Source organism: Lethenteron reissneri, chromosome 38, assembly GCF_015708825.2.
Source record: "Lethenteron reissneri isolate LAM-NWPU_2019-01 chromosome 38, ASM1570882v1, whole genome shotgun sequence".
Classification (NCBI taxonomy): Eukaryota; Metazoa; Chordata; class Hyperoartia; order Petromyzontiformes; family Petromyzontidae; genus Lethenteron; species Lethenteron reissneri.
Window position 1 is genome coordinate 7,434,662 of NC_083816.1, and position 21,340 is coordinate 7,456,001.

At 48.0% G+C, this 21,340-nt stretch overlaps 1 long non-coding RNA gene across 1 annotated transcript; it reads right to left on the reverse strand.

Annotated features, from left to right (window-relative positions):
• Positions 1-5,026: 5,026 nt before the first annotated feature.
• On the reverse strand, positions 5,027-19,482 carry LOC133351765 (uncharacterized). The gene is made up of 5 exons (XR_009756223.1): positions 19,380-19,482; positions 18,249-18,351; positions 15,604-15,735; positions 10,126-10,235; positions 5,027-5,164 (listed from the first exon to the last, which is right to left on the reverse strand). It is a non-coding gene; the product is annotated as an uncharacterized LOC133351765 (long non-coding RNA).
• Positions 19,483-21,340: the final 1,858 nt, after the last annotated feature.

Here is a 21,340-nt window from a genome sequence, read left to right on the forward strand (position 1 = left end):
AGAGACCCTGGCCACAAATGATAGCTCAACTAAGTGGCTTATCATGTGGAAAGTTATAGCCGCCAAATACTTTCAACGCATTCTGATTATAAATGTGGAGGTATAAAAACCGGAGGACCTGTATACCGGGCGAGGAAGTTAACATCTCGCCACCGTGGCGCCCTAACCGGCACATCAGTAGAACTTCCCGTACAATAAAGCCTTCAACGATGCTGGGCCAAGCTCTATGATATCACTTCCAGGTCACCCGCAACTTGACATGCAGCTGCACTTTCAACGAGATTTCCATGAAAGCAAAATGCTCCACTCGAAGCTTCAAATGCGGTTGGGGAGCGCACGAATGTATAATTTGTGAAAAATAAACGTAATTGCGTTTTGCAAAAAGGCGCGACCCATGCTTATGAATAAATGCTGACAAACACGTATAACGCAATTAGCGGCGTTAGCGTAATTATTACATTTTTTTTTGGTTTACGTCACCTGCATCAGACTGCCACCATTGCACCGTTCCACCGCTCAAACGCGAGCCACCGACCCCCCCTACCCCTGCACATCCCAGACATTGCACATCGAGCAGAGCGCTGGCATTGCAACGTTTAATAAAAAAAAAAAATCGCCCGAGGAAGAGCCCCCGACTACGGTCGTAGTGGCGGTGGTAGCGGCGAGAAACGTGTTGTTAAAAGAAAAAAAACACGTTAAAAAACACACGCCACAACAATCGAAGGGGAAAGAGAAAAAAAATCATCCCGAGCCAATAAAAAAAAAATCATCACGCGCGCACGATTCTCACCGTCGTCTCGCCGTGTTTAAAATTCCGGTACATCCCTTCCACACCCGCCCGCCGCCGCCCGCCGCCGCCGCCGCCGCCACCGCCCTCCTCCTCCTCCCCTACTGGAGGTCTCGCCATCTTTTTTGCGTGAACGCCATTTCAATGCTTTTTGTGCTGCATCCCCCATTGTGTGGGACCCGTTGGCACGGGCCCAAAGCCACCGGTTCCTGCCGCGCACCCCGGCGGGGCTGTGGGAACCGCCGCTCGCCGCTCGCCGCCCGCTCGCCGACGAGCCACCGCCAACCGCCGACGAGATTTGGGTGCACGGAGAAGCGCCGGGGCGGGGAGGGAGACGCAGGGGATGGGCCAAGAGGGCTCGGGGATGTCGGCGCGGGTGAAAGCGAAGGGGGGGGGGGGGGGTTGGAAAGGCGGGGGTGGTTGTGGTGGTGGTTAGGGTGGTTAGAATTGGTGTAATAATTATTAAGGTTTGGGTAAGGAGGGTGGTGGTGGTGGTAAGTGTTAGGGTTGTGGTTAGTGGTTAGGATTATAATAATGGTGGTTAGGGTTATGGTGGTTTTGGTGGTAGTTTGGGTGGTGGTTGTGTTTCGGGTTATTTGTGGTTGATGGGGGTGGTGAGGGTTAGCTTTAGGGGGGTGGTGGTGGTGGTTAATGTGGTGGTGGTGGTTAGTGTGGCGGTCATGGGTGGTGGTGATGGTGGTTAGGGTTATGGTGGTGGTTAGGGTTAGGCTGATGGGTAGGGTTAGGATGGTGGTGATTAGGGTAGTGGTTAGGATTAGCGTGATGGTGGTTACAGTTGTGGTTATGGTTAGGGTCGTGATGTATAAGATGGTGGTGGTGGTGGTGGTTGTGAGGGTTAGGATGGTGGTAGTTGGGATGGTGGTGGTTCAGGTTAGAGTGGTGGCAGTTCGTGTGGTGGTTAGGGCTAGGTGAATGGTCAGAATGGTGATAGTTAGGGTGCTGTTATGGTTCGGGAGGTTAGGGAGGTGGTGGCGATGAGTAGATTTGTGGTAGTTAGGATTAAGATGGTGGTGGTTATAGAGTTAAGGCGGTGATGCTTTGGGTAGGATAAGCAGAAGGAATACGTGGGAGGGGTGGTGGAATTAAAATTGTAATATTTGGCTATGCATGCACAAACACACACGCACGCAGACACATACAAATGCGCACATAATGGCGTAGAAACTGGTACAACACGATGAGATACCGTGCTCTATGCACCACTGTCGCAGGAGCGCAGTACGAATATGCGTTTGTAAGCAAACTCCGTACGAACGTGCGTTTTGGTCAACCTCATCGGAGCCCGCTATCTAGTTATGCCAAAAAATTGTGATCCATAGCCATCCCCGTCTTCCTCAACACTGACCGATGCCCGTGACCCTGCCCATATCCATCACTTAACACAATTCCCGTAACCTCTTAGTCTACTCGTCATATTTGTAACACAACCACCTACCAATGTCTCTGACGCTACCTCTAACACCGGCACAGATGCCTCTGCCAAACCCACACTTGTCTCTTTTCACGACTCAAACCCCAAGTCTTTTTGTGACTGCAGGAATTCATATTCTTGGGTCTTTCGGTAAAGTCACCAAGATAGGTTCAAAGAAAATAACAAAAAATAACAAAAAACTACGACATTTCGATCGCAACACAAGCGGGTCGTCTTCAGGAAAGTCTTCAGTAAAGAAGACGCTCGCTTGTGTTGCGATCGAAACGTCGTAGTTTTTTGTTATTTTTGGTTATTTTCTTTGAACCTATCTACGTGACTTTACCGAAAGACCCAATAATATATAGTCTTGCCCTTATTCATAACGTGAACACTATCCCTACACCTACCATACTCCTAAATCTATTCTTAGTCCTACACCCGACCCCTGTCTCTAATCCCACTATGAATAACTCTGTCAATATTTATAACCAAAACCCTAACCCTATCCCCGACCACTCACCATACTCCTCACCATATTCCTAACTCTACACCAGGCTGGGTTGTTCCATCGCTAGAGCATGAAAGGGGGATGGGCCTTCATCCAGCAGTGGATTTACCATGGCTGATTAACATGACACTTCTCCATCCCTCTCTTGTATAACCCGACCGTTAACACTATCCCAGCATGTATCTCTAATTCTGGCACTAGTCCTTACACCTACCGCTTCACAAGAACTCCTCTCTATTCCTAACACGACACACTGCCGCTGTCACCAACCCTGCCTCTACAACACCAACCCAGACGACTGTACCAGACCCACACTTGTCGTTTATTTTTTCTAGGCACGTCGTTTTGTTCTCCCTCCACCCGGCAGGGCTCGAAGCCAAAAGCGAATATCGCACGTTCCTATTTACTAACACCAACTTTCAGACGCATTCACCAAGGTTATTCACGCCGCAACACTGCCAAGCCAGCACGGGCAGGCGTTATGAGCCAGACTGCGCGACGCACACGCACGCACGCACGCACACAAAGAAATGTTGTTGGTCGTGTCCACACATTGCCCTTCTCGGCTACGCCAAAGAGAGACGAACAACGCGTTTGCCACCTTGCACCAGACGTGACGCACTATTTAATCGCGGGTGAATAAATCATGAAAATGCTCGTCTCTCTCTCTGTGCAGCTGGCTGGCTGGCTTCTATGACACACATTTTAATAACCACAAGCCCACATCCCCACGAACCGTGCTCATCGACGTAAAATAGGACACTGTGATAGCGAGGCGGAGGCTGGCGGCGGCGAGAGTGTGCGCGCGCGTTTGGTCACTAGGTTATGATATCCAGGGCAATTTTACGTGCTCGCTGGATCAGCCTCAGCCGAGGTGGCTACGTCTACTACTCTCTCCCCGTTTCATCTCATCTCGTCTGCAACCGTGAGAGAGAGAGAGAAAATACCACGTGCCTCTCCGTACAGTGCTCTTAAGTGAGCCTTTAGCCCAAGTTTACGTAACGCGTTTTGCCCCACTTTCCAAAAAAGGGGGACGTCTTTTGGATCGTGCGGCCTGCATGTTGCAAGCCGCGATCCGGCCGCTTGGCGACCGGGGAGAAGGGGGTAAAGGTGGATCACTCTTGACGGGTGCACCAGCGGTCCACATCATTAAAAGCCAGTGTCTGTTAGCGTCGTGTTTTTCATACAATAATTTCCCCCCCCCCATCACTCTCTCGTCTACCAGTTCTCCACAACCCCCGCCCCCAATCCCCCCGCCGCCCCCTCCCACACCCTTTGGATGTATTATATAAACGCAGGTCCTGGCAAGAGTCAAAGCAGCGGAGGTTTTTTTTCTTTTTCTGGAAACATCCAGCAGAATGAAACACAATACTGTATGTCCCAACAAAAATACAATGTATATGTTTAAACCTTTTCGTTTCTCAACTTTGCGGCCGTGTAAACTTTTCTCTGGGAACGACAAAGGTCTCCAAAATTCAAAGGCTCCTATCCAGCCTTCCGTTCGGATCCACCCTTCCTGGTGATTTTTTTTCTGCCCCAATTTTATGCCAAAAAACCCCGTTGTGGCGGTGATATTTGCGCTGAGACACGAGAGCGGAGAATTTGCAGGCGTTCGGTGGTGGCGTCAGCGGGTGTACGATGTCAGTCCCACACCGGAAGCCGTGGTGGTGGTGGTGCTGTCGGCAGTGGTGGTGAAAGAGGTGGCGGTAGCGATAATGGTGGTGGAGGCAGTGTCGCGGTTAGTGCACTGCACTACGAACCCGGCATGCCGAGTTCGATTCCCGCTCATGGCCAACACCAGTGACAATTATCTGAACAGGTCCTGGGCCTGCCCTAGGTTAGCTCAGCCTCAAATGAGTAACTGGTGCGCTGTGTAAACATTGTCACGAGGGAGACAAAGGCAGCCGGACGCGGTGTTAGCCATCCACCCCCTCACTGCCATGCCGGCCTTCATAGGTGCTGTTTGCTAACAGCACTTGCCCCAACAGTCTGTTGAGACTATATGGAAGATATTTGTATTTGTCTTTGGAGGGGGCAGTGGTGTTGGTGGCTGTGGCAGTAGTTGATGGCAGAGGTGGTAGCGATTGTGGCAGTGGTGGAGGGTGAGGCCGTGGTGGTGGTGGTAGCCGTAGTCGTGGCGGTGATGTAACAGTGGTAATAGTGGCGGTGGAAGTGCTTGTTCCGATGTTAACCCACACATAAAAGGCCTTAGATGCCAAAGGTCAAAGGTGAAAAGGCCGATGTCTCGAGCCGACGAGCGGCAAGAACTGCGTGCGTCTCGCACCGGTCGTACCTTTGGGGGGGGGATTAGCCGCCTCTCACGTCGCCATATCTACGGATTTGCATCTTGATGAAATGGCGGAAGCTCAGCGCGCCGAGTCTCGGCGTGCTGGCCCTTTGCCCCGTTGTCGGCGACGGAATTATCGGCACGCTTTGCCTAAAAATCAGACAGGGGACATTCACCAAGTCATAAACAGGGTGCCAAATGTGCAAGTTGAAAATAAATACCGAGCTTGCAAGCCCTTTGTCAAACCACTGCTCGATGAAGGCCTTCCCCCTCCCACCCACCCTTGCTGTGTTGACCGTAAAGGTTGTTTGACCATATTTCACCACGCTGGTCAGTGTGGAACAGTGAAGGGTGGGGGGGGGGGCAGGTGCCAGGAACTGATTCACGTATCACTCGGCTAATAGCGCAGAGTGCTAAAAATCGTACTACAACTCCCCCGATTTATATTTACAAAACATTTTAATGCATCATCGACTGACACAGTGGCATGGTGCCATGGTAACCTTTTACAGTAAACATGCCGTGAGTGCGCGTGAATGCATCGCTGGGGCCACCCGAGTTCGGTTCCCGGCCACGGCGAGTAACATAGGAACTGGTCGTGGGCCGCCTCTACATCAACTCGGCCTCAAAAGAGTACCTGCGGCATTGTGGCAATAAAATCGGCACTGCTGACAAGACAAAGGCAGGGGGGCGGGCGAGCGAGCAGGCGCGGTGCTGGCCAAACCACCCGCTTGTGCACTGTGCCAGCGCTCATTAGGTGCTCTGTAACAGCACTTACCCCAACATTCTATGTAAGCAGGGGGTGGATGTCTTAGTCTTTGACGTCGGATGCACACGGGCTATTTGTGTGTGCAATTACGTGTGTTACGTGTGCATTTGCGTGTTGCGCATTTGTACATATGAGAATTTATACGGGGGGACCCTATGTCTTTGCTTGTGCATGTGCAATCCTATGTAACTGCTAAAGTAATCTATGGCTGGGGCAAAAAAAACCCCATCCGTTGAGTTGCTGGCTCACCGCGGGTTCTCACTGTACGCGTGGCGCCCCGAGCCAAGATGGCTCTGCCAGCACAACGACAAATATAAACTGCAACGATCGATTCCGTTCCATGTTTTACCTCTTTTTTTTCCTCTCCACTTACTGTACTTCCATTCTTCGCCCTCTCCTCAAGTCACGTCCATCGTCGTCGCATATACGTACACGAACCACACAAACTTACATTGAGACCTATAGACTTACATCGAGACCTATATACTCGCGTACAGGAACCACAGACTTACATAGAGACCTATAGACTTACGTACACGAACCACACAGACTTACATGGAGGCCTATAGACTCACATAAAGGTGCACGTACACGCACAAGACTTACATGGAGACCTAGACTCGCGTACACTTACACGAACGGACTCGCATAGCGACCAACAACATGTACACTACATTAACCCCAACTTACATTGAGAGCCACAACCTCGGATCGAAAGCCATCAGCTTACATACATCGATGTGAACCAGAGACATACGCAGGGACCAATACACATTCGTGGACTTGCAGAGACCCACAGACTTGCAGTCTCTCAGCCAAAAGTACCATTACTGCAATGGGGTCGGCTGCTCGGATGTTCTTTCTCCACGCGATTCTATCCCACACCTCTTTTCCAGTCACCGTCCACAACCACGTCTCGTTCCACCACATCTTCCCGCCTCACCCCCAGTCTCCATCTAACCCCCCCTATTCTGCACCTGATAGCATTTCCATGGCCCTTGTAAATTACATCTGCTCATGTCTCTTCTCAACGAGAGGCCAAACCCATCTCCATGACCAACTCCAGACTATAATTAACCCCCAAGGCACGAACCGATCCAATTCTCTTCCTCCTTTCCCTGAAAGAGATTTCCAACACCCATCTCAGCATTCTCATCTCTGCCGCATCAAGGGCTCGTCTGTCTTCCGTCTCGCCCCGCACAGTACAACGGCGCTGGTCGTATGCCCGTAACCCACTCTCCTGATCATCGCCCACGCTCAAATCCACTGCTAGAGGAAGGCTTCCCCCCCAAGCCTCCGCTACCTCCCCACGGCCTTGCAACGTAATGATGCACAACGCACCTACACGAGAGCTGATTTCATCGCTCCATCAATTCATGGCTCCCATCTCCTCTGTGAACGCCAACTTAGACAGGTACCATTCTTTGGCTGCCACTCCCATCATTAGTCTTGACCATCGGCCATCATCCCTCCCTTCTTTCGACGTGTCCTGCCCAAGCAGGCTTACTTTTCTAAAATAACAAACAAATCGAACAAATACATCTGTGTATTCCTCATGTAGACCATCACATTTATAAGATGATGATCTGCTTAAACATGTGACCCATGTATAACCCAATTGTTTATTCACAAAGTTCGGATTCTACTGTATCCATTACTGTGGACACTGGCATTCCACCAGCAGCAGCAACCATAATTTTTGGTTTTTTATCTCAGCTGCTGAGCACAGGGCCCAAAGTCCGGAAACACCAAGTAGCCAGCAAACGAGCATCACGACGATTGTTGTACTGCAATAGATTAGAGATGACGAGCGTTGTTTCTTGAATTGGGCAAGATTCTACAAGGGTTTGAAAATCAAGACAATGGGAGAGAATTCCCAAGGCGGGCAGTGCGAGGGAAGAAGCAGCGCTAGAGATGAAGCTGAGAAGTATTGTCACCTGCAGTGAGGTGGTGGTGGTGGTGGTGCCAGTTGAACACCGTGTGGGCGAGACAAAATATTCAATCTGGAAGACCGAGCCCTCTACATGGGTGGAGGATTCAATGAGTGATATTCACGGCATGCCAAGCTCTGCTTGACCAAAACGCTTCTGCAGTAGTAGCCATATTTACAACCGCTACGTTGCCGCACCGATTAGATGTATGTTGAACTTCTTTCGCACCGTACATAACCAACCGTGCTAATCGGGAGATTGAAATGGGCTTGGGATTTCAATCTAGAATTAAAAGTGCATAACTCCAGTGGCTTGCCAATATCGGAAGGAACAGCGTTCCAGACGGCCGTAGAAGCGCATGTGAAAGCGCGCGGTGTAAGTGACCGTCTTTGTTCAATATCTTTAGTCAATAAACGATGTCCAATGGAGAGGAGGACTGACTGTACGCACGTCAGAAGTTTTATATGCACGTCCACCATGGCCGACACGCCAACGAATCGTCGCAGTCCACCACAGACGAGATTGACGCACGCGAGGACTAAACGTAAACAGCCAAACGCATCCCAAATTGCAGGCCCCCTCCTGAGGAATAAAAATGGGTTTTGAGAAAGGCTTTTCTCAACATATGATCCACTTATATTTTTATATCTTCACTAACCACCGCACCGACCAGCGTGGTGAACTATTGATCAAGAAAACCTCACAATCCGCACGGATCGGGGAGGCCCTCATCCGACAACGCTTTAGCATCTTACATTCAAAGGTTGTAACAAGTTTATTTCTAATTGCTAATCTAAAGTCCAACTCTCTGATATGTATCGCGAGACATTACTTCCACATCAAAATCGTGTCTCTTACAGCTAAATTCGATCCCTTAACACCACAGAAGTGGCCCATGCAGCCCCATCTCGAACAATGACGATGAAGTTTCAGCATTTCAGATTAGGGCTATGACAATGGGGCTATGACAAAATCACACAATGCATTGCTATTGAGCACCCAATCATAATCTAAATGAATTGTTGTTAATGTCATCAATTTCTGTGCACAAGCCCAAACACCCAAACTACCAAGTGGCCAGAGACAAACGGCACTATGTCATTATATTAAGACAGACACAACTTCAAACGCTGCAGCTAGCAGTGTACCCCCAGTGTGTCATAGAACATCCCCAGATGATGCTGTTACAGAACCGATTGTGAAATCAATTCGATACACCTCTTTAAGCCGTACTGGTGGCAGACGCACATAGAGACTAATAATGAAACAGGTTCTTAATGACCACTTTCCAGGAGATGACCTTCTTTGGAAAAGTAATCCCTCGCTTTACGCGGTAGATGCATTCCTGAAAAGTGCCACGTTAAGCTAAAACAGCGATAAGTGAGGAACTACTTTCGACTCGCATACATGTACACACACAGATGTGCATGGAGACTTATGGACTAGCGTACACTTACATTAAGCGAAAACTGCGATAAGTGAAGAACTATTTTAGACTCGCATACATGTACACACACAGACTTACATGGAGACTTATAAACTAGCGTACACTTACGTTAAGTGAAAATTGCGATAAGTGAGGAACTACTGTACTGAATCATATTTTGCACGATAAAATCATCCGGCAGTCATCCCACGGCAGGACAAAGAACTGAGAAGAGGGTAAGCCGCCGCCGCGCACTGTATCACACCGTTCAGCCATGCAGCACAATAAAGTAGTTCGTCGTCGACAGCTCAGAAACCGCGCTATCGCGGTGCGCAATCCGTGTTGTGCGAAAAGTGTTCCCTAACAGAAGAACCGCGTTTTAGCGAAACGGCGTTATGTGAACAAGTGTTAAGTGAGGACTTAACGTAATTCGGCCAGGCCAAAATATCTAGTAGAGGCGATGATTAAAGCTCACGGCCATTATCATGGTCACATAATGCAACAATCAGTATAGCTTCGGCACACAAGCCGATTTCGATTAATTGTACACATTGCATGTAATAGACTGACCCCTTCGGCTAGTGGAGGCCGCTACATTCACCAGGCTTACAAAACGGAATCAATGCTTGAATCGAATTGAAACCCTGAATTGTGACAAATCATTGAAGGGTTAGGTGACGAATCATTACACTCTTAACCGTACACGCTAATTCTACTGGCTCCACTCCGATGTGGGCGCCACGGTGGCGAGATGTTAACTACTTCGTCTGGTATATAACAGATCGTGGGTTGGATCCTGATCCTGATGCCAATATATTTGGCGTTTCCGTGTCTCTCTCCTCGCGATCGCGTGGATTTTTCCCCGGATCCTCCGATTTCTCCCTCCACATTTAGAATGAACATGCGTTTAAGAGTAGAACTCTGTGTAGTGAGTGCAGGGCCCTTCCACCAGACGTGTCGCACGCAAGCAATTGCGGGGCTGTACCTTTACCGCGTATCTTAACCCATGGAGCGATGAGGTCAGCTCCTGTGCCGGAACAAGATGGGACTACAGCAGCAATGCAGGACTGAGGGATGGCGATAGCTTGAGGTGGCCTGCATCCAGCAATAGATAGATCATGGTTAACAATCATTATACTGGTAGGAACCACCTGGTTCTACCAGCCCACAGGGGATTATTATGTCCGTCCGTCGAGCATCCCAAAATGGGAGGGGTGGGGCTGGGTGGGGAGGGGCTGGGTGGGGAGGGTTGGGAGAGGCGAGGTGGAGAGGGTGGGGTTAGGTGGGGCTGGGTGGGGTGGGGCTGGGTGGGGAGGGGCTGGTCACCCCGTGGTGCCCTTATAAAACTCAACGTTTAACCTACCCACGCCGGCTTGTGCCGGCCCTCACAGTCGGCCATATTTTCGGAATACACCACGCCGCCGTTGACCCTGGCCATTGACCGAGCAACCCAACGTTCCTACCAGCGTCTGCTGTCAACTAATGCTTAGAAATAAATCTATAGATTAGACATAGCATAAACATTTGAAGTCCATGTCAATTTTAAGATATGCTGGTGATTTTGCATCGTCCTCATCGTGAACATTATTTCTCTTTGTATCGCATGTAATTAAAGATATCGAAAGGGCAGTTACTGAAAAGCTTTCAGTGTCACAAACCTTTGTGCCTCTTAACACACATTATTTGTCGATGCTGCGCTGCCAGTGGTACACAAGCACAAATAAAAAAACATCACATTTGTCAATGACATTAAACGGTAAAATAAATAAAAAGCAACGTTTCGGGAAATGGCCCTACTTTATTGCACAATAGCCCCTTCCGAGTTATAGTCATTGGCCAAAATGCCACCTATTATATAATTTTCCTTTATAAGGCAGTGGTACTGAATGTGTTGAGATCTTTGTAGATATCACACTGTTAACAATGTTATACAAAAGTATAGAACTAAACCTGGGTTGGATATAGTTGAAGATTAGAGGCTTGGCAGTGAGGTAGCCTCTAACAACAGAATACATTTTTGTTGATGTCCATCAGCACGAGTCATGGTCTATCCACTGCTTGATGTAGTCGCCATCGCTGACAGTTGAGGGACACCACGATCCATCTCGCTCCTGCACATGAGCCGAGCCTCATCGCTCCACGCCCGTGGTTGTGGTTTTAAAAATAATTAGTTGTGCTTATGTGCATCTTCTTCTGTGTTTGCGTGTGTGTATTCTCTAGTGACAATGCAGATGCATACGTTAAAATATTAACATTTGAGCATTCTTCTGGACTTAAGGGACCTTTTTTGTGCGTGTGTTGTCTGGCCGGATGTTTATTTATGAATTCACTTAGGCACTTATAACATTTCTGGCCCAATTTGTGGGGTTATTTTCATATAAATTCCTCTCCGGAAAAAAAAAATGTACAGTTTTTCTATCCCGGTGTCAAAGCCGGTAAAAAAAAATTTATATTGAACATAAACTTGGTAAGATATTGCACAGATTAAGGTCCACCGTTAAATACAAACTAACAAAAATTGACAAATAGCAGCAACATGCATATAATGTAGTGAATGTACTGTAAGACTTCAACATGGAGCCCTGCAATTGCTTGCTAAATCCACTGCTTTTGGGTCTCCCAAAAAAGGAGCCTTTATAGATAGGTCAACTCGAGGGTATTTTGGCCTACTCCTCCACCCTGATCAGCCAGACATCTAAAAAGAGGTGAGATTACCCACAATTTACCCCATCACACAAGAGGTGCCTTTAAACTAAACGTAGTGGACCCAGAATAGGTTTTTCCCCTTTTATCTGGCAACAAAACAGGTGTTAAGTTGTTAAAACACCAAACTGAAACCTTTTACAAGGAATCATGTCTACATTAACCACAATACTTGTGGTCAAATGCCAACAAAAAACACTCTGATAATATATACAGTCTTTGAAGCTGATTGATGCACACCAGAGACAGCTTTCTTTTGGGCCTCGTCTCAAATGGTAGAACGCCTTTTGGCGTCCTCTAGTCTAACACCATTTGAGACGAGGCTCAAAAGAAAGCTGTCTCTGGTGTGGACCAATCAGTTTCAAAGACAATGCATATATTATCAGAGTATGTTTTTTTTTGCATTCTGACCACAAGTATTGCGGTTAATGCACACATGATTCATTGTAAAAGGTTTCAGTTTGATGTTTTAACAACTTAATACCTGTTTAGTTGCCAGATAGAAGGTTAAAAACCTATTCTCATATTTTGATACTGGCAAAGGAGGTCCCATGATGTAGTGTACCCATTTATTCTACTGGGTGGATTCGAGGCAGGGAGATTGAACAAACTTGCCCTGTTGTTTCAACTGCCACGCCAGGAGATGCTGCTGCTGTGGTTGCAATGGTTAGCACACTGGATTTGCCATGCAGAGGTCACCGGTTCTTACATAACGGATTTCATCTACAATCACACTTTAAAAACATTTCCACCGACAAACATTCATACCGCGACAAATTGTCACCGGGTAAAAAAATTATTCCGGCACAAACGACCGAATTGTATGGACAAGCCTTGCATGCCAAAAATTTCGCGTACTTGCTTCCAAGTAACGATGTCAAAACACGCACATTGTGATTATTGTGCAAGCTTGAAAAGCTGGGATTTCTGTAGTGACAAAACAAGCATCACCTAAATCTTGCAATCGCCGTTTCCTCCCAACCTCCCCATTGCATGCGTGTGTGCACGCGTGTGTATATAAACATGATTGTGGGAGCGGTGGTTCAGTGGTTACCGCGCTGCGGTACGAACCCGGCGACTCGAGTTCAATTCTCGTTCACAGCCAACACCAGTGACGATTATCTGAATCTGTCCCCAGCCTCCCCTAGGTCGACTTAGCCTCAAACGAGTACCTGGTGCTATGTATAAAAACATTTCCACTTAGGGAGACAAAGGCAGCCAGGCGTGGTGCTGGCCACCCGCCCCCTCATGTGCTGTTCCGGCCTTCATAGGTATTCGCTAACAGCACGTGCCCCAACAGTCTATTAAGGCTATATGGGGCATCAGTTCTTTGTATACATGACTGCTGCTTTGGGGACTCAATCCGACCACACATGGACATTTTCTGTGGCCGTCTGGAATGCTCTTCCTTCAGATATTACGAAGCCACTGGAGTGATGCAGTTTTAAATCATCTAGACTGAATACTAATTTCTCTAAACCTGCTTTTTGGGTTTACTTTGTTGTCCTTTCCCCCGCATCTCGGATTCGCGTGGTTGGCTGCGCACGGTGCGAAAAAAGTTCAACGTACAATGTTATACATTATCGTCACACCTTAGCGCATCGTGCTAACGAACAACACGCCTTGCATAAAACGAAGCCGTAATAAATAATAAGCCCGAACACAGATGCAGCGCCAATGGCGGCCAGACTCCATTTCGCAAAAAGGCTCCAAACCACTAGAAAGACCTTCTTGGCAAATACGCTCGTAGCTTATTACAGTAAACATGCTGCTGTTGCGGCGGCGTGCGGGTGTGTGCTACCATGAATGGAGATCGAATTGACCACTGGCCCCACACTCCTCACTCACCCCCCCTACCCCATCCACCAACCTCCCCCCCCCCCTACCGACATCACCCCCCTTTGCATCGTCGTCGCGTCAAGCGGGTTGGCTGGCCAAGTCGACCACTGGTGAATGGACAGACAGTAAGGGCAGGCAGGCAGACAGACAGATGAACAGACAGAGGGGTAGACGAGAGAGTGGGCAGGCGGGCAGGCAGAAGGGCGGGAGGAGGGGAGAGAGAGAAACCGGGCTAGGGATGTGGAGCAGGAGGAGGGGGGGGGCGGCGGTGGCGGCGGCGGCGGGGAGCGAGGATGGCCAAAACGCGGCGGGGTGTGCCAAGTGCAAGGAGGCTCGAGACAATGGTGCCATTCTCCATGGTGCCGGGCACACACCCAGACAATACCAGGCTCCCGCACGGCGCTGCCGAGGTAGCCACTGCTTGCCAGCGCGTTCCCACTGTAAATAAGCAGCAGAGCCCGCTTAATCCAGCAACCCATGCGTCTTCCACATCCCCCCCACCCCAACCACCACCCCACCACCGCCACAAACGTCTGCAATTTAAAGAAACCTCTGCTGCTGGGTTTTTGTTGTTGTTGGTGGTGGGTGGGTGGGTAGTTGGTGGTCAATGGTTGCAGATGAGAGTTGGGTAGAGATGTGTGCAGAAAATGTAAGTTGCACGTGTGTTGCATGGTAAATGGTGAATGTTGATGTCTTTTTTTATATATTTTATGGAATGCATAATTAATGGCGTGATGCACCGCCTTTGGGTTATTGGTGGTGCTAATTGGCAAAGGTCGCAATATTAAAAGAAATCCTCTGCTGACGGGGCATTTGGCGTTATTGGGCAGTGGTTAGAGTACGAGATAGAGTGCTGAAATGTGTGAATGTGTCATGTGTGGAAAAGGGGGGTTTATCCTACAGTTTTGCTAAACAGACTGTCATTTTTTTTAGTAATTAATGCATATTTTTAATATTTTTTCTCTCTATTAAACACACGATTCTGTGGCTTTGGATCGGTGTGCTCCCATTCGATTTTTAGCAAAGCGCTGCATTGGCAAAGATGTACACGGTGCATTGGAATTCTGTTCCTTAAAAAGCCACCGTGTGAAATTGTTAGCTTCCACTTAGGGTGTTTTGTTTTGCAAGGCAGTGCTGTTAATCATGACAATGGTTACAATCGTTTCAGTCTCTACTCACTGTAATAGTTTTAAAATAAAATAAAAATCATTCAAGGCAAAGATCGCCAATGAGGTATTTTTTTGTAAGGTTATATTGGAAATGTTGGCTCCCAACGTTAAAAGACGAATTTGACCCTCATCATTTATCCCTGGATGAAGACGATAAAGTGTATTCGTGTCCAAAAAAATATATCACGGCCATCAGCAAATCTATATAAGTACGTCGCTGGCTATACCAATTCTGCTAAATGGATTACTTGTACTGTTATTTTTTTAAATTTGCTTCACAGCTTATTGAACATTTTTCTCTCTTCACCCCGTAGATTGTATTTTGATTTATTTTCGTAATCATCTTCTTCTCGCCACACTTTGCACGGTTGGCTATGTAGGGTGCAAAGGAAGTTCAACATGCATGCTGATTCGGCACAGATACATTATTTTAAGTAAGAGTTTCCATTTTCATAACCTGCCCAAATATGAACATTTAGCAACTGACATCCAGGGTGGTTGTGAGCAAAAAAGCACCCTCGATCCTACAGGATACAAAGAAAACTAAACATATTTCCACCCAAAATGTCATTTCATGGAACGTTTTTGCCAGTATCAGAGTATGAAAAATAATAATTGGTTTTACCCTTTCTGGCAATAAATCAGGTGGTTAAGATGTTCAAACGCCACATTAGATACCATTTGCAAGGAATCAAGTCTGCGTTAACCACACATGCTTGTGCTGAACATGCAAACATGATATAGCTGCTCACCACGAGCTATAAATGATCCGATACGTGCATTGATTGTCTTTGTGCTTGTTCGCCTGTTGATGTTCTTTGGTCGGACACTGGTGGCGGGAGACAAGGCCACGAAGAAGAAGGCTGTCTCTGTTGTAGGCCAATCTGTTTCAAAGACAACACAATTCGATCATTATCAGTGTTATTTGCATGTTTACCCTAAGTACACGTGGTTCATGCCAAAAGCGAACAGTACAAAGACAATTCCACACGTATCAGAGCATTTATAGCTCGGGGTGAGCAGCCACATTGTGTTTGCATGTTCAGCACGAGCACGTGTGGTTAATGCGGACTTGATTGCTTGCAAAAGGTTATCGAATTTGGCGTTTGAATATTTTCACGTGTTTGATTGCCAGAAAGGGGGGAGGGGGGTAAAACCCACTCTTATTTTTTCACACAACTAATTTACCGCGATTGCGTGGACCCAGCCGTGCGCCCCGTACGGCACAAAGGAGACACCTTTAGCGGGCACCACACCGACCACGATGGTTCTATGCCGAATGAGCAACAATGTTGGGGGGGGAGGTAAATAAAGGAGAACTGGGGGGTGCTGCAGATGGCTTCGTAACACCGTGGAATTAGCGACATGCCGACGCAGCAGAGATGAGTCTGAAGATATCCTTCGTTCATATCGCGTACGACGATGATGATGATGATATGATGCAATGCGGTTGTGGCGTGACCATTTAAGTCGACAGTGTTACGTTGTGAGCCACTTGCAAGTGATCCATTGTGGCAGCTGTGTGTTGCCACGGCCTGACCATAGAGAGACATTGGCTACTTACAGTTATTATATTTTCTCGCATCGATTAGTACGTTTTTTTATCATTATTACCGAGGCCAAAATTGTCCCTTTTGTTCAGCTTTGTGGACACGAGTTGTGCACGTTACAGCACATGTGTGCATGCGTATACATGCCACTAAGCGTACGCTTCTGTTACAAATAATAATGATAAATAAGAGACTTTGTGCTCAGAACTAATTGCGCTTTAGTTCTTATTTTAAAAGGTCAAGGACACTTCGTTGAGTGGACGAGTGCATGCACGTTTAACGTTATTTGGGCAATTCCTCTGCTGGTTCACTAATGAGGAAATATTTAACCATAATTAACCAGACTATACTGTGCCTTTAATTAGCATGCACTAAGCGTACAGTTAGCTGTATTGAAAATAAAGTGCAGTACTTGCTGAAGCTAATTGAGTTGTCTTTAAAAGGTGTATTTAATTTAAGTGCCTACTCATTGCACAAACTATCCCTATTGTGTTGTGCATTGTGACGGTATTTATTTCATTATAACATTGGAAGCTTTATCAGACTGTGCAGGTATTCTAGAATTCAGATTGAACTTTTTAATAATGTATTAATAATCCGCATAGAGAAATGGTTGTCGCACCAAGCGTTACGTAACAAATGTGTGTTAATGTTTAACATTAAGCGAGTAAAACGGGGTCAGACGTTTCGCAATACTCTAACATCTAACGAATGCAATTGCGTATCATATTCAGATGTCACGAACCACTGTATTTGTAAATGTTGCACATTGTTCACAGCATGAGAATGCACACATTAACACCGCAGTAATGTGATGTTAATGTTAAATATTATATAGCAATTCGTATGTCCAATGCCACGTAATTCCACCACCCTCATCAATGAAACGCTCATGATGTTATACATTATTACAAGAATAAATTATAATGGTTGTTTCAAATACACCAAGGATTTCCTGATAAAAGCTTTGTTTATATTATCAAACATTGCAAGCGTGTTAACCCTTTATCTTTTACAACTTTGTGTGCGACCACAATTGCATACTTCTGCTACATGCATATTACATTATAAAACGAGTTTCATGTACAATGCAATATTAATATTATCGCAACGTTCATTGTTATTACTTTAGCACGTTAATTATGGATTGCTTTCGTGAATTTAATAACGCAGTTAAATGTAGGTTAAGATATACGGCATTTACAAAGGCGATGTAATTGTTTTAAAAAAAGTGTTAACTGCAACGGTAATAATGGTTACAATAATTATAATACAATTTCAAATAATAAATACAATAAGTGTAATAACAATGTAATAGCACAAGTCACACGGATATTTAAATTGTACTGCGTATTACTCTACACCGTATATGTGTAGTTATATATACACAAGATGTACCCTCTTCTTGTGTATAGATTACAACACATAAGCAAACACACAGACGATAATACATGCAAATATAAATATACATGTACACACACGATAATACAATCACATACACAACACTGTATTATATACATCCGAAATAAAGTACAAATACGTTTATATACAGTACGTACAACATTGTAATTGCAAATACACTTAGAGCACCTCTACAATACAACACACACGACTTACAAATACCTTAACAAACATTACAAATACATGTACACGCGATTAGGTTACGTACACAAACCTGTACATTTGTAATTATTAATTAAACATGCGTACAAAATACCAATTACAATACAAATATATGTACACCATAGCAGCAGGTGTATGCAACATACCCTGTACACTACTAATATACAAGCACATTAAATACAAATCACGTAGATGATGAACTACACAAGGCTGCGGTGTTGTACTGGTCAGCAGTGACTTTGCCGGGTTCGATCTCCGGGCGCGGCAGCTGCCACCATCGTGCAGCTTCCTCCAAGCACATCACTCCTCGCGGAGATCTTCTAGAATCTAGATAGATATATAAAACCACAACGATGGTGGTGATGGTGGTGGTGGTAGCGATGGCGGTGGTGGTAGCGATGGTGGTAGTGGTTGCAACGATGGTGGTAGCGATCGTTGTGGTGGTAGCGATCGTTGTGGTGGTAGCGATGGTGGTGGTGATAGCGATGGTGATGGTGGTAGTGGTGATGTTAGTGGTGGTGGTGGCGATGGTGGTAGTGGTGGTGGCGGTAGCGATGGTGGTGGTGGAGATGGTGGTGGTGGTGGCAGCGATGGTTGGTGGTGGTAGCGATGGCGGTGATGGTAGCGATGGCGGTGATGGTGATAGCGATGGTGGTGGTGGCGATGGTGGTGGTGGTGGCGATGGTGGTGGTGGTGGTAGCGATGGTTGTGGTGGTAGCGATGGTGGTGGTGGTAGCGATGGTTGTGGTGGTGGTGGTAGCGATGGTTGTGGTGGTAGCGATGGTTGTGGTGGTAGCGATGGCGGTGATGGTAGCGATGGCGGTGATGGTGATAGCGATGGTGGTGGTGGCGATGGTGGTGGTAGCGATGGTTGTGGTGGTAGCGATGGTGGTGGTGGTAGCGATGGTTGTGGTGGTAGCGATGGCGGTGATGGTAGCGATGGCGGTGATGGTGATAGCGATGGTGGTGGTGGCGATGGTGGTGGTGGCGATGGTGGTGGTGGTGGTTGCGATGGTTGTGGTGGTAGCGATGGTGGTAGCGATGGTTGTGGCGGTGGTAGTGGTGATGTTAGTGGTGGTGGCGATGGTGGTGATGGTAGCGATGGTGGTGGTGGTGGTAGTGGTGATGTTAGTGGTGGTGGTGGCGATGGTGGTAGTGGTAGTGGTGATGTTAGTGGTGGTGGTGGTAGCGATGGTTGTGGTGGTGGTAGCGATGGTTGTGGTGGTGATAGCGATGGTGGTAGTGGTGGTAGCGATGGTGGTAGTGGTTGCAACGATGGTGGTGGTGGTGGTAGCGATGGTGGTGATGGTAGCGATGGGGTCAAGTGTGGGGTGTGATGGGGGGGCAGCTCCCACCTCCGCCCGTCGAGACATCCGACTCAAGTGCCCCCCTCTCCAAGCGCTGTGTGTGTGTGGAGATGATGTTTGTTGGTGTTGGGGGGGGGGGCTCACTACGGCGCCCCCTAGCGGAGTCTCCTGACAAGAAGCACAACAAGGGATTACATCTTGAATCCTTGCCTCGCTTGATGCAGCTAATCTGGCTGTGACGGTCCCACCTGATGACGGAGACTTGTGTTGCCTCCGAAACGTCGTGATCTTTATTTTATTTTATTAATTTTAATTTTTTAACTACGTGACTTTACCGAAAAAACCCTAAGAATATGAATCCTTGCAGTCACGAAAGCTTCAAATCTAGAAGCACAACAAATACAATCACCACCATCACCATCACACACACGCACCTCGTGTAGGGTGAACAGAGTGTTGGGGCAAGAGCTGTGAGCGAGAAGGCCCCCCACGGCCCCCCACGGCCCCCCACGCCAGTGAGTGAGTGTTACTGGTAGGAACCTCCTGGTTACACCAGCCCACAGGGGATTATTGTGTCCGTCGTGCAAGGAGGGGCTGGGTGGGGAGGGGGGCTGGGTGGGGAGGGTGGGGAGGGGAGAGTGGGGTGGGGCTGGCTGGGGAGGGGCTGGGTGGGGAGGGCTGGGGGGAGGGGAGAGTGGGGTGGGGCTGGCTGGGGAGGGGCTGGGTGGGGAGGGTGGGGCTGGGTGGGGAGGGCTGGGAGGGGAGAGTGGGGTGGGGCTGGGTGGGGAGGGTGGGAAGGGTGGGGCTGGGTGGGGAGGGTGGGGATGGGTGGGGAGGGCTGGGAGGGGAGAGTGGGGAGGGCTGGGTGGGGAGGGTGGGAAGGGTGGGGCTGGGTGGGGAGGGGCTGAGTGTGGAGGGTGGGGAGGGGCTGGGTGGGGAGGGTGGGGCTGTGTAGGGAGGGGAGAGTGGGGTGGGGCTGGGTGGGGAGGGGCTGGGTGGGGAGGGAGGGCTGGGTGGGGGTGGGAGGGGTGGAGCTGGGTGGGGAGAAGCTGGTCACCGCGTGGTGCCCTTATAAAACTCAACGTTTAACCTACTCACGCCGGCTTGTGCCCGCCCTCACAGTCGGGCATATTTGCGGAATACACCACGCCGCCGTTGACCCTGCAGGCCATTGACCGAGCAGCCCGACGTCCCTACCAGCTCCCTCCGCAGGACAATGTGTTACGTGATGAGCACGTGGGGAGCGGTGGCGCAGCGGTTAGCAACGAACCCGGCGACCCGAGTTCGATTCCCGCTCACGGCCAACACCGGGGACGGTTCATCTGAACCGGTCCTGGGCCTCGTCCCCTAGGTCGACTCAGCCGCAAATGAGTAGCTGGTAGTGGGTGTGCAAACGTCGTCACTGGGGGAGACAAAGGCGGCCGGGCGTGGTGCTGGTCACCCACCCCCCCTCGTGTGCCACAGTGCCGGCCTTCATAGGTGCTCGCTAACAGCACTTGCCCCTACAGTCTGTTAAGGCTACACGGGGGGGTTTTGTCTTTGTTACGTAATATACAGTACAAACACGTGCATGTGTAAGTATGCAATGCATGCATGCACGACGGTAACATTTGTGTTATGTAATATACAACATAGTTATACCGTGCTATTGTGTAAGTATGCAATAGTATGCAATACTTACACAATAGCGTACGTTATGAAATATACAAACGCGCAGTGCATGTTATGTAACGCACAAACATGCATCCACATATACTAGTGTGTATGTAATGTAAACTACAAACTTTTAGTACAATACGCAATGCATTACAGTGTATGTTATGTAATACACAAACACACTACAGCTCAAGTATGTAAAACATACTAAATAATGTAAGAGTACTGTAGTAATACTTTAGCCTGCGTTACAGGCCGCGGCCAATTACATTATTGATACAAGGCAACTTTACAATTAGTTTGTAGATCGACAATTTCCATCTGTGAATGCAATAAAATATATACACACACAT